The following is a 20,822-nucleotide window of genomic DNA, read 5'->3' as shown; positions in this document are numbered from 1 at the left end:
CTTATGGTGACACGCTAGTTAATTTTTTTAACAGTAGATGACCAAAACAAAATTAAAACGTAATGTTAGACACAACTTTGAAAAAAAAAGTATTTTGGTGACCAAAGCGGAATCATGGGAATATGGAGGTGACTAAGTATATAATTCATCCTTATATATATTAAGAAGCAAAGAAAAGTGTATGGTGAGAAGTCGTCATTGTTGCTTGAGATCCAACCTTTTGCAATCGTGTCATACATCATTTTTGGAATTAATCATGAAAATAGTTCACCAAATTTCAATCACAATTTTTGGCCAATACCACCATTTTTACCTTCACCCGGCTTTACATTATCTCATGAGAGTTTGGTGGAGACTCGCCATTGGCATCAACAATTTGTGCCCCACCACCAATATCGTCGACTCCACTCGTCGTACCCAACGGGCTAGAAGTTTTCGCATTGGCGTTACCGCTATCGTCACCGTACAAACTACCAATCACCATCCTAAATCCGAAGAACTTTGACATTAATCGATACAATACCGTCACGATCCAAAAGATCCAAGGCATGCAAACAAGGGAAAACCCAAGAGCAGGAAGCAAGATCAAGTTATCAGAATGAGAGGTGAGCATGTAGGTTAAAAGGCAGCCACCTCCAACAACAATGCAGATAAACAGAATGAAAGGATCTGATTCAGGCATTGGAGAAATACAAGAAAAGATTCAAATGAAACGAGTTTTTTTGTCATCATGTTCCATGTTATTGATTAATGACATCGGAATATCTATTGAAGATGGGGTTTTTATTTCTTAGAAGCGCTTGGGAAGGGTTCTGGTGGTATTTTCCTAGTTTAGAATTTAGATGAGTTAAAATATTTTGTTAACGTGAAATGTGGTTAATTTGTGTCAAAATAAAGAGGAGACTATAAGCGGAAAAGAGAAGAAAAAACGACATGTTAGGTTTATATTTCTTATGCTAAAATTTATTTATATAACTATTTCATTTTGTATTCTATCAAAAAACTATTTCATTTCGTATAATATTCTACATAGGATGTCTTATATTATAGGGTAAATTGTATGTATAGTACCTAAATTATCAGCTTTATTTTGTTTTAATACCTAAACTTTCATTTGTTTCAAAATTATACTTAAAGTTTATATTTTATTTTATTTTAGTACCCGTAGTTTAAAAGCTTAACAAAAATGCATGTGACATTTTTATGGATAAATTACATTATTAATCACTTAACCATCTTCTCACTTCTATTTTGGTCATTAAAGATAAAAAAATATTCAATTTAACTACTCAGCTTTCAAATTGCTCATGTTTTAATCGCTCTAATTTATTTTATTAATAATTTTTATGACATGACATTTTTTATTATTTTATTAATATATAATTAAAATAAAAAAATAAATTTGAAAATTAGAGTGATTAAATTAGGAGTAATTTGAAAGTTAAGTAATTAAAATAAAAAATAAACTTCAAAGGCCAAAATACCAGTGAGAAGATAGTTGAGTGATGAATTATGTAATTTTTCGACAAAAAAGTATCATGTTGTAACAATTCCACTAAATTTTAACAGCGATATACCAAAACGAAACAAAAAGTAAATGTTAGATACGATTTGAAACAAATGAAAGTTTAGATACTAAAATAAAATAAAATTATTAGTTTAAGTACTAAATTTAAAATTTACCTTTTAATTTTAAATTTTTAAAAGTAAAAGATATATGACTAAATTTTAAATGACGTACTAGAAAAAAAGCGAATGTTTAATTAAATTATCATTTTGGTATTTATTTTAAGCAATTTAGTTATAATGTTTTGTTCTGAGATAAAAGTTTCTCTGTCAATAAAAATTGTTAGTCAATGAATGATAAATGATCTAAAATCGAGGTTTTTTGATTTTAAAATAAAATATTAAGTCGAAATACTGTAGAAATGGATATGTTTATCCTAAAATAAAATGTTACAAACTTGGAGCATATTTTAACCAACTAGGAATGTTCAGTTTTATCCCGGAAAATAGCCTCTTGCTTGTTGTTCACTAAAATGGCTTCCCAAATTTGCCTCCCTCTCTCAAACCGAACCCCTACTACAGCCATTACCATCGTCCTCTCCAAAGTTCCCTTCTTCCATGCCCAAAGCTCTCAAACGCCATTCTCATGAAAACAAAAAAATCCCAGCAAAGATACCTTGCTCTCCACTTACCCTCACCAAGAGAAGCCTTAATTCCTCAGCTCTCGCCCTCTTCTTCATTGGGTTTTTGCCTGGAAATGCCAAAGCTCTGTGTTAAAGATTTGGAGCTCGAAAGATACGTAGATTATGAACAGGGTTTCACTCTTCTTAGGCCTTCTTCTTGGATTAAGGTACTTGTTTATCATTTATAAGATAAAGCATGAAGCTTTCTATTTTACCTCTAACTTCTGGTGTAATTAATGAACTATTCGGGTGGTTAAGGTTGAGAAAGCTGGGGCTACTGTTTGTTTGAGGAAGCAAATATGGGAAGTAACAATGTCGGGGTTGTTGTGAACTCGGTTCGTTTAAACAGCCTTGGAGAATTTGGCACTCCTCAATTTGTGGCTGATAAACTTATACAAGCTGAAAAACGCAAGGTACTATCGACGAAATCCTTTATTTATTTATTTTCATCACTTCCATGGCAACCATTACCATATTTTTCTCTGAGGAATGTATTTGTGTTTTCATGATCTGTGTCCACCAAGATAAATAATTTCATGTAGATTTGGCGAGAATATTCGATCAAGTCGAGTCAAAAATTTTTTGAGATATTTGAGTTATTTGAATTGACGAAACCTATTTTATAACTCAAACTTTGTTTGAATTTTTTTCTAGTTGAGTTGTTCGAGTTTTTGTTTGAATTTAATTGTAAATAATTAGTAATGTTATGGTACCATTTTATTCCAATTGAAATGAATTTCTATGAATCTATGATCATATGATATACATATATATTCCTTCATATGTGATACATTTGTCATGCAAAGTTGAGAGACTACAGTCGAACTTAAAAATCAATCCACTAATTATTAAAAATTTTGAGTCATTCGGTTTATTTATAACTCAACACAAATTAAAAAAAAAACAAGTCGAATCAAGTTTATAAAATTACGAGTTGAATTGGAAAAATTCAATTTTTGGAGTTGAATCGAGTTTTGTTCACCCCTAGGTCAATAACAACAGTTTGATGGTTAGTGTTAGAAAGCACAGTTTTGTTTTAGTGTGAAGACTAAGAAGGGGAGAGATAGATAAATATAAATGAACTTGATGAAAAAGTGTAGAATTGCTGATGCCTGGTTAGAATCTCCTTACTTCTCTTCTTATATTTAGGACAATACATTGTAAAGTGTTCATCAATTGTCAAATTAGTAGTGTACATTTGTAGATAAAAAGCTGAACCAACACCATGTTGTTGTCTATATATTTCTCTTCATATTTTTTTACAAAAGTTACATGCGTGATTCATGTCCTTTCTTTCTTTTATTGAACGGATACATCGTATTGTTAGATAATAGATTAATAGTCACTGATGTTCTCCATGTTGAGAATTAAGGCCCTTTGAGAACAAATTTTGTTCATTCTATCCAATGTTAACCAGATTTTGTTCTTTCATATGGCTGCAAGTGTAGTTGGAATTTTTTTTTAAAAAAAAAGAGAAGTTGCCTTTATGAATATGATCATTCATAGAAAATTTCTAGAATTTTAGGGGTATTTGACTGACCAATTAGGACCCTCTATGCATCCCAAATGTTTTGAATGTAGATTATTTCCTTGTTAGACTTAGAACTTGGTTAAACAAATGTATATTCATCGAGATTATCTGTGCCCTCCCATAGCACTAGTTTAGGAAGTCTTTCCTTATTTGGCGCATGTGACTTGACTTCGCTAAGTGATATTATAGCTCACGCACCACCCATCTTATCCCCGTCTCTCCCCAAGTTTTTTAACTGAGAGCTCCATTTTGAAAGTTCTAGTTCTAACCTTTTTGGTGTCCTTTGGGACCTAATTTATGATCTTTGAATTTCTTTTATATTTTGTTTTCTCTATCACTCGCTATTTTTCTCCTTTTGCAAAATTCCAGAAAAATTCATGTACCTTGTGCATGTCTCTTTTTGGCCTTCATGTATCTATGTATGTTCTATCTCAACTATGCAATTGGTGCAGTGGTAAAGGATTTACATTGTCTTCAATTGACATTCAGTGCTGGTTCAAACCCCGGATAACCCGTCTCCTAATTTTTTATTTTTATTTTTGAAAAAAAAAACCTTTTGTGTGTTGTTGTGTTTAGCTCCTATTGGTTACAATTTACGAGTATAGGCACAGATAAAAACTTGTTAAAGAAAAGTTCTACTTCTGCAATTTAAAGTCTCTTCATATATTACATTTGCTTAACAACCACCTGAATCAAGTCTTCTGAAACTTTGCTTGAATCCCGACACTCAGTTTGTTTTTCCTAATAAAACAAAAGCATGATACAGTTTACCGTTGCTGGTAATTATATGAAATTAGTTGGATTATTGGGACCTTTTCTACAACCTTTAGGCGACACCAGAATTTGAGAAGAAAAAACAGTAACGAATAGAAGTCACCGGTGGTAATGAATTTGGTTTCATTGTACTATAAAACACTGACTATGGCTCTATGTGTTGAATGTCTTATTCATCTCTCTTTCTCATATCTTGGTCACAATATCTATTTGTTTGCTTCTCTTAAAATTGGATATAAAAGGATAAATAAAACCTTGCTTACAGAGGAAATGATGGCTGTGTACCTACTACACGAACTTCCATGCGTTGATTATGAGTTCATTTTGTACTTCGAAATACTTGCTTTGAGAAATGTTTTGTACGACTACATTTGTAGTAACTTCTGAAATGATGAAGCACGTGCAAATATGTGGTAAAAGAAAACGTTAGGTTTTGACCGTTCAGTGTTTTGTAGTTTTCTTCATGCTAGTTACTTGCAGTACTTACAACATGTGAGCACACAACTGACCAGTCATATAATTTAGTCACATTTATAGGTGCAGGGACTACCCATTGTTGCTTTGACACTTCGTTTTTTGTTGACGTACTCATGTCCAACACTTGTGTCCGACATATGAATACGAGTATATGACAAAATGACCTTCAATGGTTATTCAAATACATGGAAAAACTATGAAAAATCTGAGCATGCCCGTATCTGATAGTCGCAGCTAAGCCCGAGTAACATAGGGACTATCACAAATGTGGAATATCTGATGTCTTTATATAAATATTAAGATGTCTTCCTGCATTGTAATGTGCTGAACATTTTTTCTGTATTTAGAATATATGTTCAATTAAAGATGATTGGTTTTCTTATCTTTATTCAGTTCTGATGTTTAAGGAAATTCGAACAATGTTGTTTTATACAGTACTCTTTTCATTTATAGGAAAGCACAAAGGATGCTGAGGTAATTGGAGTTGCCGAGAGACAGGGTCAAGGAGGCTTACAAGTGTACGAGTTTGAGTACAAAGTGGATAGCAGCAGGGGAGGAATGAAGAGGATCTTTCGGCAGCTTTTGTGGCGTCGAAGAGCTCTACCTTCTTAATATTGCTCATTCAGACAAACCTGAAAGTCCTCTCGATACCCATACAAGAGCAGTATTGGAAGAAATCCTTCATTCTTTCGATGTGGCGCCTTCAACATAGTGTTCGGATGAAGTACTATTTCGGCACAATGACGTCATTCTTTTACGCATCTGTATTCAAATCCTGGTAATTGCTGCCGACTCTTTCTTTCCATGTCTGGTTTAAATTGTATAGGAAGATATACCACCTGCAGACTGCTGAAAGTGAGAACTGGCATACAACGAATTGATTAATTGGCATTATCAACACTAGGTGGCGTTGGTTCGCTAGAATGTTTCTGAGGGAATTGGAATCTGTTAAGAATTGGAATTAAATTACATTCTGTTTGGTTGGCAGGAATTGAATTGAAATCCAATTCCATATTCTGTTTGGTTCGCAGACATGTCAGATGAATTTGATTTTAGTAATATAAAATGACATGATTGCCCTTCTTGTTTTTTTTTGCTTAATTTTAGTTTGTTTATAAATTACATGTAGCAATATTATAAAAATTTAAAAAAAGTAAATTTTAATTTTATTGATTGATATTCATTTTAATAAATTATAAAAATCAAGCTAATAAACATCCTAAGTTAAAATCATCCCAATTAGGGATGGTCATGGGTCGGGTTAGGTCGGGTTTTAAGTCCACCCGACCCGAGAACAAGGGAACTTGCATCCGAGATCCGACCCGACCAAAATAAAGTTTTACCCGACCCGACCCGAATATGTGAATTAGAAACTCAACCGAAATAATAAAAAAATTATTTTTATTCAATAAAAACAGTGATTTAATTGAAAATATATATAGAGGGGTATTGTAATTATTCCTAAATATATAAGTAAAATTATATATTTTTTGGGTCAGGTCGGGTCGGTATTCACCCTAAACTCGAACCCGACCCAACCCGAATATCACACTTAAAAAACCGACTCAACCCGACCAAAATAAAATTTCACCCGACCCGACCCGAATATATGAATTAGAAATCCGACCCGACCCGAAATAATAAAAAAAATTATTTTTATTCAATAAAAACAGTGACTTAATTGAAAAAAAATATAAAGAGGGGTATTATTAATTATTCCTAAATATATAAGGTAAAATTATATATTTTCGAGTCGGGTATTTTTCACCCTAAACCGAACTCGACCCGACCCGAATATCACACTTAAAAAAACCGACCTGAAATAATAAAAAATATTTTATTCATATATGAATAAGTTACCGGAAGATTGATGAGGGTAGTATGATCAAATTTTAATTCCCTCCAACAAGGGAATTGAATTCCATCATAGAATGGATGGAATTCACTTTCCCTCATTTGATGGAAAGTTGAAGCCATGAGGGATTCCAATTCCCTTGGAAAACTTGAACCAAACATGTAACACCCCAATTTAGGGGATAAATTTAAGAAATTATAAAGTGGTGAATTTAATTAGTATTTTTTTGAAGAAATTAGGGATTAAATTGTAAAATCGTAAAGTTGGCAGACCGTTTTATGAAGTACAAGAAGTTCAATGACTAAACTCATGGTTTACCCATTTTTCTTATGAGTTGAATTATAAATCCCCCTCCCGTATGATTTTCCAGATTTCTTCCCAGTTTTTCCTCTCCAACAACCCCCCTTTCAACTCTGATTTACTCGTCGTCCGACCTCCGATCGACGAACCGAAACCACCATCGTGTTTGTTGTCGATGAACAAAACCCTCAAACATTTCGTCGTGAATCGTCGTCGTTTGTCGTAATTTCATCGTATCGTTTGATTTCGTCGATTCATGACAATCCGTTTTCGTCGCACCATCGTGTTCCTTGTCGTTTCGACTGGTGTTCTCTCTCATCCGGCGCGTGGGGGTGAGACCGTCAAAGTTTTCGACGTTTCAGAATCGAGCTCTCCGCCGTTCAAAATTGTGAATCGAGCTTGTAGGTGCCTCAAATCGCTTAAAATAATTTTAGGATTTTTTCGAGAATTTTCCGACAGGGTTACTGTTCACGCATCGCACGCGCCACCACCGAGAGTGGACATCGTCTGGTTGTAATTAATTTCTGTTTGGGTGTTATTTGTGTAAAATTCGGGTGTTAGTTTCATAAATATTTAGAGAATGTGACTGATTTGGTAATTAATTTCTGTTATGGTGATATTTGTGTAAAATGGTCGACTGTCGACCGTTGACAACAGTTGACCGACGTTGACCACAGTTGACCGAAACTTTGACCGGGCATTAAACGACCTTTGACTTTGACCGATTATACCTATCATGATATTTTTCGACGTTCCAAATCTGATTCCGCAGTTTGTTTTGAAATGTGGACCTGAAGGTCTCGCAATTCCAATCAAACCCGTTGACTTTGACCGAAAATTCCAATTTTTCAGAAAGTCATATTTTACGCTTCGACGTCCTGAATCCGAATCCGAAGTCGTTTCGTCAAATTCGAACCGTAAGCTATTTTTCACTGATTTATCATCCGATTCGATCTATTTTCAGAATTTAGCTCCGTTTTGATGTAATTTCTGTTGATTTGGATCCGAGGAAATATTGAAAGATGATTTCAAGATCAAAGACGTTCGAATGGAATTTATATGGTCGATCAGTATGACACGAAAATCGAGGTAATACTTTACTACCTCTTTATGCTTTATGGAACATATGAATATTGGTAAATGCATGGATAAGATAATGTTGGTCTCATTTGTATAGTTAATTAATTTCTACACTCGAGCCGAATACAGTAGAGATTTGGTAATTGATTATGGTTAGAGGACTTTTATAAGAAATTAAGGAATTGTTATAATTAAATTTCAAGTTCTGTGTTTGGTAATAAAGAAATCAATCTGGATCTGTATCTTATAATTTATTCATCAAAGGTCAAATGTTAAAGGTACTTGGATGAGAAATTATGAGAATACCGATAGGGTAAAATTACGAAAATACCCTTATGTTATAAAAAGACAAGATTGACTATGGAAGTTGGATAAGAGGTTTTAAAGACATGTTGATCTGATGAAACTACTGATGTGCATAAGAAATGCTGGTTTTGTTTAGAAATATAGATAACCGGTTTTTAACCCAAGAAAATTTGAGCAAGAATCTAAGAGTCTGTTAAGGGAATCATTTCAAGATCAGAGAATGTTCAGGAAAGCAATTAATCATAGGATCTCTAAATTATTATTGGTTAAGAGTTAATGCTGAAATTGTCTGGTTAAGAAATTACGAAAATGTCATTGAGAGGTAAAAGTCTGAGCTAACCCTAAATGAGATAGTACTTTGAGGATTGTACTTAACTCAATAAATTACAGATTTAATGGTTAAGCGTCTTTGTACAGAAAATTCCTGATAACCTGTTTGTAACATCTGAGAAGGCAGTTGACCTGAAAATCTCCGAGTTAAGAGCATATACTTGAAGAATAAATTATTGATGGTGCTCTTTATAAGAATTGTTAGAAAGGATTATAATAGATGATAAGTTTAAACTAAGTAATAAGATTGGACGAAATTTAATTACTCGGAATCTGTAAAATGATTAAAATACCCTGGAATAAGAATGACCCAAGAATATCACTAAGCCCAGAATGAATGGTTATCCTTAAGTTTTGAAATGAATGGAAAACATTGAGCACTAAAATGACCAAAATACTCTTATGGTCTAGACTAAATAAATGTCTTGGATTCATTAAGAAATTAAAAAAATATGAATGTGACATTGCCCTAAGTTATGGAAAACACATTATGTGGGTCGATCAACGATAATACTATGTCAGTACTTGAATGGAATAGATATTACTTGTGTAACACCCCAATTAGGGGCTAAATTTAGAAATTATAAAGTATTGGATTTAATTGTTATTTTGAAAGAAACGGTGGATTAAATTGTAAAATTCAAAGTTGGAAGATCATTTTAAGAAGTGCAGAAAGTTCAGTGACTAAACTTATGGTTTACCCATTTTATTATGAGTTGAATTATAAATCCCCCATTCCCGTATGTTTCTGGAAAAAAATTTCAGTTTTCCTTCTCCAACAACCCTCCTTTCAACTCCGATCTACTCGCCGTCCGACCTCCGATCGATGAACCGAAACTACCATGTTTGTTTTCGACCGAGGAACAAAACCCTCAAACCTTTCGTCGTGAATCGTCACCGTTCGTTGTTAATTTCAATCGGAAATATCATCGGTAATAACTCGATTTCAGTTAGTTTTTCGTCGATTCACGACGATCTGATCATCCATTTACAACACCTCCCACACCATCGTGTTCCTTGCATCGTTACGAGTCCACCAGTGTTCTCCGTTTCTCCGTCGTCACTGGCGCGTGGAGGGGTGAGACCATCAAAGTTTCCGACGTTTCGGAATCGAGCTCTCCGCCGTTCAAAATTGTGAACCGAGCTTTGTAAGTACCTCAAAATCGCTTAAAATAATTTTTAGGAAATTTTTCGATATTTTCCGACACCGTGTTACTGTTCACGCGCCCCGCGTCACCCCGAGAGTGGGTATCGTTTGTAATTAATTTCTGTTTGGGTGCTATTTGTGTAAATTTGGTGTTAGTTGGTAAATATTTGTAGAATGTGGCTAATTAGTAATTAATTATGTTAGGGTGATACTTGTGTAAAATGGTCGACTGTTGACTGGGGTTGACCAGTTGATCAAAACTTTGACCGGCTTTGACCGGGCATTAAACGACCTTTGACTTCGACCGAATATACCTATCCAGACATTTTTCGACGTTCCATTCTGTAGTCCGTTTTTCGAAATTCAAACCCGAAGACCTCAAAATTCTCAGTCAAACCCGTTGACTTTGATTTTGACCGAAAATTTCAAATTTTCAAAAAGTCATATTTTATGCTTTTGACATCCTGAATCCGAATCCGAAGTCCGTTTCGCCAAAGTGAACCCGGTAAGCTGTTTTTCAATGATTTATCATCCGATTCGATCGTTTTTCAGAATTAAGCTCCGTTTTTTATGTAATTTCTGTTGATATGGATCTGAGGAAATATTGGAAGATGATTTCAAGATTGAGGGTGTTCGAATGAAATTTTATGGTTAATCAGTATTGCACAGAAATCGAGGTAATACTTTACTACTCTTTATGCTTTATGGAACATGTTGATATTGGTAAATGAATGAATAAGATAATGTTGGTCACTTTTGTGGAGTTGAATAATTTATACACTCGAGATGAATGTGGTAGAAATTCTGTAACTGATACGGATCGAATGACGAATATAAGAGATTGATGAATTGTTAGAATTAAATTACAAGTTTGTGATTAGTGATAAAAATCAGCCATGAATTTGTAACTTATATTATATCATCAAAGGTTAAATGTTAAAGGTACTTGGATGGAAAATTATGAGAATACTCTGGTAGGGTAAAATACGAAAATACCTTTATGTTGTAGGATGACAAGAATTATCCCTGGAAGTTAGTTAATAACTCTAAAAAGACATATTGATCCGATATAATTATAGATGTGCATGAGAAATAATAGTTTTGTTTAGAAAATTTGGATAACTGATTTTTAATGCCAAAAAGGGTTTGCGCAAGATGCTAAAAGTTTATTAAGGAATAATTTCAAGATCAGAGAATGTTCGGGAAAACAATTGACCATAGGATCGAAATTATCTGGTTAAGAAATTACGAAAATGCCATTGAGAGGTAAAATAGTCTGAGTTGACCCTGAATGAAAAAGTACTTTGAGGATTTGTACTTAACTTGATTAAGTACGAATTGATTGTTAAGATCATGACTTAGTGTAGAAAAATTCTTGATATTCCGTTGGTAAAAATCTGAGCAGCATTTGACTAAAATATCTGATTTACGAGTAAATAAAGAATAATTTATCGGGGTGCTCTTTTATCAGAATTGTTCGAAGGGACTGAAATAGATGATAAAATGGTATAAATAATAACATGATAGAAGAAAATGATTGAATACATCGGATCTGTAGAATGACCAGAATACCTCTGTAATGGAAATGACCTAAGAATATCACCAATCTCAAGAATGATTGTATATCCTCGAGCTCTGAAATGAATGGAATAAAACTTAACACCAAAATTTCCAAAATACCCTTATGGCTTATACTAAGTAAATGTATTGGATTAATTAAGGAATCCAAATAAAAATAGGTGTTGGACTACCTTTAGAAGTTATGGAACACAGATTAAGTGAGTTGATCAATCTTAAGGATATGTCAGTACCTGAACGGCATAAATGTTACTTGAATGTGTGTTCGTCTTCTCAAGTGTAGTTCGATGATAATTTTGAAAGTACTCAGCTCAACTCAACTTTAGATCACATTCGGTAATAAGAAATGTATATTCGTTAGACAAATCAAAAACGAAGACCAAATTAAATTGAACGGAAGTACAATATGTATATGAAATTCAGAAACGTCTGGATTACCCTGAAGAAAAAAACTCTGAAGTAACCGAGATAACTTGACTGCTAAAGGAATTAAGTAATCTTTATGACTGGGGATTAAATAAGTGATTTGGATGAGTCTGGGAACACTAATGAACTTGCATAATGGTATTGTTATTATGGTAACGAACCAAATCAAATACTCAGCATTCTTGATACGGTTAAATGTGGAAATGAAATAAGACTATTGGAGGATATATTCAGCAATGATTCTGGAGATAATCTATGTATATACATTTTGGTATTAAAGAGTTAATGCCATAGAAGGATAATGAATTGAGCAGTCGACATGCATTAGTTATGGGAACTATTCATCTAAGAGTTGTTCGATAATCTGATCAATCAACATAGACTGTAAATATCCTGAACCTTCATTTTTTTATCAACTCAAATCACTCCAGGCATTCTTGAACACTTTCCTGATGCACATGAAAACATAGTGGGATTATAGTATCAACTTTAGGTGCCGATTAGATCGGTTAGTAATCAATCCTCTCCAATGGAACCTGTTCTTGTAATCCAATCAAATTGCACAGCTTCATGTTATCCATACTGTGACTATAAATTGCCTCTGGAAATACTTGGATACTCTAGTGTGTTCCACGTGTACTACATGACTGTTTTATATGTTTTGAAATGAGTTTTAACAAAATTATTGATTTACTGGTTTATGAACCATGGCAACATGGTATGTGATATTTGATTTCAGTTTTTATCAAAAACTATGAATTGTTCTGGATTTATGGAATCATGAAATTACTGGTTTATAAATTCTGGGTACCTGAAATGTGTATCAGGTTTCTTGTTTCACTGGAATAAAATGGTGGTTATTGTTTTATGGACCGTGAATAAACTGGTTACTAATAGAATTGTTTATTGAGATATTATATGGGTAGACTGGAGTATGGAGGTACAACTCTGATCAAGCTGGTAAATCCTTACGGACTAAGGTGATCCTTGGATATGCTCTTAGGCCCAAGGCACTCCCTTAGGTTAATTAGACTACTTATGGTGTGAGGCATAAATCAGTTATACGATTTATTTCATTATTACGATTATGACATATACTGGATAACGGTCTAGGTATTACGTTTTATGGCTAAATTGATTTTTACCGGATTTTTATATGGATAGGATTCGGAGTATGGAGGCACATCCTGATCCAGCTGATAAGACCTTACGGATCTAATGATACCTTGGGTAGGCCCATAGGCCCCAAGGCATATCCTTAGGTTGACTCTCTTTGTTGTGTGCTTAGGGTAAGCCTACGGATGCAATTCTGGGGAAGCATGGAGTTTTGAAGGGTTCCGCTAGATTTTAAAAGATTTATATATTTTTACTGTTTTTGATTGGAACACACTAGACAATCTTTTCGACTCATAAAATGATACTACGAATGCTTCTTATGAACTATGATCTTCATGGCTTTTACTCGATGAACTTCTAATAGAACCCCATATTATTCCACCCAATGGTATACGCTGATTCAATAAGGAAATTATGGTTTCCCATTTTTTACATGTCATGTAGCATCATCTGGTAGTTTTGTATTACTGAGCTTTCCGAAGCTCACTCTATTACTCACCATTTCATGTTAAAAGAATTGTACCAGTGCAGTTATCGACTTCAGTAAAGGGAGTTTTTTCGGTGTTGTTCACAGAGAATGGTACATGTGATTAGGGGGCATGTAATTGTATTTGGTTTTATATATGAGTCTGAAAATCTGTTTTATTTCGAATACTGGTAAATTTTATTTTGTACTCATAAATGATTTTATGAGTTTACATGTTTTAAGAAAAGTTAAATTTTTCGCTATTTTTTCGGTGGGTCGCTCTGGTGGCCCTAATGTGACACTCCAGATCAGATTTGGCTATCCACATCGGTCTGAGGGGGTTACAACTTGAATGTGTGTTCGTCTTCACAAGTTTGGATCGATAATAATTATGAAAGTACTTAGCTCAGCTCAACTCTAGATCGCATTCAGTACTAAGAATTTGTATTGTTAGACAAATCAACCTTGAATACCAAATTAATTGAACGAAAGTACAATACGTATCCGAAATTCAGAAACATCTGGATTACCTGAAAATCCCCCGAGTAACTGGAATGGACTTGAATGCTAAATGAACTAAATAACCTCAAGGACTGAAGATTAGTAAGTGATTGGGATGAGTCTGGAAACTCGAATAACTTACATGACATATCATCCCTAGGGTTATGAACCATAAATTCAGTACGTCGATATTTTGATTAGTTGAAACATGTAAATGAATTAAAAACCGTTAGAATTTCTATTCGTCTCCTTAAGATCTATCATGATGATTCTGAATATGATCTATGGACATGATCTTTGGTATTATAGAGTGATACCAGGAAGGAAATGAATTGATCTATCAACATGCATTAGTTCTAAGAGTTGTTCAGCTCAAGTTGTTCGATAATCCGATCATTGACATGGATGATAATTGCCCTGAATATTCGTTTCTTCTTTATCAACTCAAATCACTTCGGTTATTCCTGATGTACATGAAATCATAGTGGGAATTCTAAAGTATCAACCTTAAATGTCTACCTAGATCGATTATTAATTGATTCTCTTCAATAGAACCTCGTTTCTTGAAATCCAATCAAATTGTACAAGTTTCTTGTTATACATTCTGATACTACAAACCACCTCTGAAAATAATTTGATCCTATAGTGTGTTCCATATGTACAACATGATGGTTTATATGTTTTAAATAAGTTTTAACAAAAGTATTGATTTACTGGTTGACGAACCATGGCAACATGGTATGTGATTTCCAATTATGGTTTTCACCGAAAAATATGAATTTTTAATTTTGGAATCATGGAAACTATTGGTTTATGAATTATGGTACCTGAAATGTGTTATCAGGTTTCTTGTTTCACTGGAATGAAATGATGGTTATTGTTTTATGGACCATGAAAAATATTGTTTATTAATGGAATTGTTTATTGGGATATTATATGGGTAGACTGGAGTACTGCTCTGATCAGGCTGGAAATTCCTTACGGACCTAAGTGATCCTTGGGTAGGCTCAGACCCCAAGCACTCCTTGGGTTAATCATTGGACTATTTATGTACAGGTGGAAATCAATTATACGATTTATTTCATATTTACGATTTATGGCTAAAACTGATTTATATCGGATTTTTTTATGGATAGGATTCTGGAGTATGGAGGCATAGCCCTGATCCAGCTGGTAAGACCTTACGGACCTAAGGATACCCTTGGGCCCTAAGGCATATCCTTAGGTGGCTCCTTTTGCTATGTGCTTGGGGTAAGCCCTACGGACACAGTTCTGGGGAACTGCATAATGGAGTTTGGTTGGAGGGTTTCGCTATGGTTTAAAAGATTATATCTTTTCACTGGTTTTGATTGGAACACACTAGACATCCTATTGATCTCCTGAAAACATCATATTAAATGCTTCTTACGATCTAAGATCTTTATGGCTTCTTTCGATGAACTACCAGTGGAACATAGATTATTCCGAAAATTAGTATATGTCTGATTAAATAAGGAAATGATATGGCTTTCCATTTATTGGCATGTCTTGTAGCATCACCTGGTAGTTTTGTATTACTGAGCTTTCAGAAGCTCACTCGATTACTCACCGTTGCAGGTTAAAAGAATTGTACTAGTGCAGTTATCGACTTCAGTAAGGGAGTTCTTCCGGCGTTGTTTGCAGAGTATGGTACAAGTGATTAGGGGGCATGTAATTGTATTTTGTTTTAATATTTGAGTCTAAAAATCTATTTTATTCATGTATACTGATAAATCATTTTATGAGTTACATGTTTTAATAAAAATTTTAAATTTTTCGCTATTTTTACAGTGGGTCGCTCCGATGGCCCTATTGTGACACTCCAGATTGGATCGGGTTATCCGCATCGGTCTGAGGGGTTAGAAAACATGGGAAAGTGGTGGAATTGGATTCCAAATCCCCATAATTCCAAGGGATTCATGCGAACCAAACGCCACCTTATAACTCTATTGCAACTTTATTGATGAAAACTATTGTAAACTAAAGAGTGATGCTGGAAATTGAAAAAACTTGAAAATATGACAAAATCTTGGAAGATAAATTGTATTATATTTGATTTGTAAAGAATGTTAAATATTTATATATACATAGAACACCCAAACCGACTTGAAAAATTCGACCGATCTAAAAATATCACGTTAGGTCATCGAGTCGGCCCATAATTTTTTAGTAAATCCATAAAAACTTAAATCATTTCTTTCCACTTAAACCATCATAGTTTCATGAAATTTTCAAAACAAAAGTACGATTATATGAATAGGTTTAAATCAGGGTATGAAACAAAATAGAAATAATAGAGATTATATATCAAATTTTCGAAATTTTAATAAAGATCCTATGAATATAATACCTTCAAGGTTATTAAGGTATTTGCACTCTAAATAACTGTGATGAAATTCTTCGAAGATTCTACTATTTGGACTCACACTCAAATCTAACACCATATGCACAAAAAGAAATTTAAAAGTGAAAAATTAATCTTTTAATTTAATAATGATAAGTAAGTGTTAAATTCAATATAATAAAAAATTCATACTATAGTTGAGTGTTTAAGTTTTTCAATCATTAATTTAAGTGTCGTATTTTAATCTTATAATCATTGAATTTTTTTTTATTTTTTAGTGATATTATTATATAAGTTAATACAAAATATAATGAAATTAACTTAAATGACTAACTTAACTAATTAGTTGAGTGTCTGCATCTATTGCAAGAGTTATTAGTGCAATTAACGTTAAAAGCAAGAATGACTAAAAAAATATTGACAACCAAAATAAAGGTGATGTTAAATTTAAAAAAAAAATGAAAAACTGACATGTCATGTCATATTAGTATTGTTGTTAAGTTTTTAACAACGAGGTATAAAATTGAAACTTAAACTAAACGTTAGACATGTTTTGAAAAAAAATTATATGCTTAATAAGACAATTTAGTTAATAATTTTTTGGTACACATTAGTGATATGTTTCGATGTGCAACGTTCATATAGAATTTTCCATTGAATGAGTTAATTTTCAATTTCAAAAAAAAAATATATTACTTTAAATTGGGGCAAAACTAGGGAAATAGTATATGCGGGATTTTTTTTTGTTGAAAATAGGGGTGGTTTAGAATTATTTTTGAGATCTAAGTCATTTGCTATAATACACACGAAACTTGTCAAGTGAGAAAATGATTTAGATCCCAAAATAAATTTGAAGATGTCTTATTTTACTAATTAATAATTCTACATGCATTATAGTCTAATTTTTTAAAGAAGTTTATTTTTCAACCTAATTCAAAATAATTAACTTTCAAACTGCAAATCATTAGAACTATTTTTATTAATTAGAAGACATTCTCAAAACAAATGTTGAGATTTGAACATATAAAATAAGAAAATATTATATTATTGATCACTCAATCAATAGTAAATATCACAACTGATAATTTTCAATTCTAAGAAGCGATTAAACAGGTGTAATTTTTTTAATCAAAACCATTTTTGGGACTAGCTGAGATGAAAAATGTGACCCCTAAACGGGTATTGTTTGAAAATGAAGCGAAACAGTAAAAAGAAAAATGGGATTGGGTGGGGTTTTTTTCCTAATTGGTAGTTGAAAAAATTGACTGGAATCAAATAAAAGGGTTCCAATGGGTCTACTTGGTAATGAATGGCCACAGTTTCCTTATTACCTGTCCCCCTCCATTTTTATTATTTATTTTATAAAAGGAGAATAAATAAAATAATATTTTTTAAAAAAATTAATCACATAACAATAAAGGTTAAAACTCCTACGTAGATGATACTTGAACCCAAAAATTTTAAGAGATAATAGTAAATCGCTTAACTCATTTGTCTCCTATAAATACATAAAATCAACTATTTAAACTAATTTATTAGTATTTTTTATTAAATAAATGGGTATTACGTATTAAAAATAAATATTAAAATTCAAACCAACATAAAATAGAATAATAAATATTTTTACCACACGATCAATTAATATATCTCAAATTATTGTTATTATAGATTATGATTCACAAATTTCAAACTTTGAATCATTTTTATAAAAACTGTATTTATGATGACTGTAGGTGGGTTGAAAAAAGAGTGATAAAAAGGTTTTGTTTAAATTCATGTCAATTATCTATTCAATTCCGAATACTTAAATTTTATAAATAGTGATCTTTAATTATTTATTTTATATATATATATAAACTAAAAATATTTTTATAATAATATTTATAATCATTTAAATTTAATTTGCCTTTTCCAATAAAATTATGTTTAAGGATGAGTATCAATTAAGTCGAGACTGTCGAGTTAAGTGGGAAAAATTCGAGTTAGACGAGTTACAACACTATTTTATCATTCAAACTTATTTGTAATTTTTTAATTCATTTGAATAAAAAATATTTGTTTGAGTTTATGTTTAAATTTAAAAGTAATTATGTATAATATTATGGTATTGATTGATTTAATTTAAATGTCTCTCTCTAACTATATATGTATTCATATTCTTTTTAACGTGTGTAAACATTATTTGTAATGTTATTAAATAAACCGAATACAATCTAAAATTGTATATTTACAATTCTATTTTGTTAAAGAGGAGATTTTTAGGATAAAGTATTGATGGGATCATAAAATTAAGAAATTAATATGAATAAATAATTACAAAGAGTTGCAGTCATATGGTCAAATTGAATAAAATAAAGGTAAGAACTAAGTTAATAAAAGATAAATTTTTTTATCAAAAAAGAGTAATTGAAATTATATAAGTATTTTAGTGATAGAGGAGCATATTGTTTAATTTAGTTAAAATGGACTTAAAAATGAATGAGAAATTAAAAAATCATATAAAGTTAGAGGATTAAATTGTAAAAAGAGGGAATTTATTTTCGGAAAGATGAATTGAAGATACATATGTACTTTACCATGATTTAGGGAGCATGTGATTTAAATTTGGTCAAAATGAACCTAAAACAAAGGATTAATTATAAATAAATAAAATCAAGGACTAAATCAAAAACAATAAATTACTTAGTTACAGACCAAATAACTGTCGTTTTCATTTTTGATTATTCAAACTTTGTAAATTCAAGCTTGAATCAAATTAAAATTTGAACAAAAAATTAATTGACTTGAATAATTTAAAATTTAAAGAAAAAACCTCTTTTTTGTTGAATTAAGTTTTATTCACCCTTAAATTGTACTAATAATATGTGAAACCTACTACTATCTCGAAAATTTAATATTAATTAAGATAACAAAATAATTAAATAAAATTAATTTACAACCGACTATTGATCATTAACAAGTCACAAATTTACCAACCAACTATATATTAAACTATCCTTTTATTTAACTTTTGTAAAATAAATAAATTTAATGACCATTAACTTGAGTGGTCTATAAAATAGATTTATTTGAATATCAAATTATAAAGACTATTTGTCACTTGTATAACACTAAGTTTAGTTTTGAATTCTTTTTAACAATTTTTCTTGATTGTTTTTTTTTGTTTTTGAAAAATCTCTTGTCAGATAAAAATAATTAATATGAACACTTAATAGCTTCTGTGAAAATATTTTTTTATTATCTTCCTTAACTGTAGATCTTCCTCATATAATAAATATATTTATCGTAATGCATAAATTATATATAATTTATTAAAATCACATTTCAGGTCTCGAAACAGCATGATATTCATATAAAGTGTATTATTAAACCCTTTTATTAATTATTTGATGTGCTTCATCTTCTAATCAATATTCACTGTATAGATCCATTATAGTTTACCAAAAACATAAAACATTAATAAAATTACAACTCGTAATATATATATTTTCAAGTTACATTGTATCGTTTCTTAAAATTTCAACAAAAATATTAATATAATTATACAACTTTAATTCACTTTTATAATCTAACTTTTTATATTTTATATTGTTAGCACCGTCAAAAGAATAATATAATTAAATGTTAATTTCAATTATTAATCTTATAAAATAGTCCTCAAATATTATTCTCCTACCAAATATTTAAGGTTAATACATTATTTTTGAAACTTTATTAAACTGAAACTATCTAATACTTTTTTATCGATCGCTTGACTATAATTAAAATTATTTTTTGTAGAATTAAAATTACTTTTTTAACAGAGTAATGATTAATATTTTGAAGAGATAATAAAATAATAAAGGTTAAATATATAGTGGTATATAAATTATATAAGATTCTTCCATGTTATACATGTGTTTTTCTTTCATTTTATGATTTTATTCCGTTAATACATTTGTTCAATTTTATGATGAAATTCGACTAATAAATTAATCAGAAATTAACGTATGACATTTTTAAAATAAAAATATATTTGATTAAAATATAATAGTTAAATTAATCGTCAATGTTTTATTCATTTTTAATTTGTAATGAAATTTTAATGATTAATTTAATGATTATACTTTAATTTTTTTTTTGAAAAATATATAGCATATATCAATTTTCTAATTGACCTACGACATTTATATTAAATTCCGTATAAATGAGTAAGAATAGTAGAATACGGCATAAAATGTCATAAATGAAACTCATATATATATAATTTTAAGGAATAAGTATAATTAGAGATGGAAATTTATCGAGACTGATTTTGATTCGATCCAACCCGGTCGAGTCTGCTTTTTATTTTAAAAATTGGAGTTTAGGTTGGGTCAAATTTAGATTTAGAGTAAAAACTTTG

The 20,822-nt window shown here is 31.3% G+C and overlaps 1 pseudogene; it reads left to right on the top strand.

Annotated features, from left to right (window-relative positions):
- The first annotated feature begins 2,039 nt into the window (after positions 1-2,039).
- Positions 2,040-5,901, top strand: LOC120139482 (annotated as a pseudogene).
- The last annotated feature ends 14,921 nt before the right edge of the window (positions 5,902-20,822 follow it).

Source organism: Hibiscus syriacus, unplaced genomic scaffold (assembly GCF_006381635.1).
Source record: "Hibiscus syriacus cultivar Baekdansim isolate YM2019G1 unplaced genomic scaffold, ASM638163v2 tig00110761_pilon, whole genome shotgun sequence".
In the NCBI taxonomy this organism is placed as follows: domain Eukaryota; kingdom Viridiplantae; phylum Streptophyta; class Magnoliopsida; order Malvales; family Malvaceae; genus Hibiscus; species Hibiscus syriacus.
Note: the sequence above shows the minus strand (reverse complement) of the source record. Positions and strands in the feature narration are given on the sequence as shown.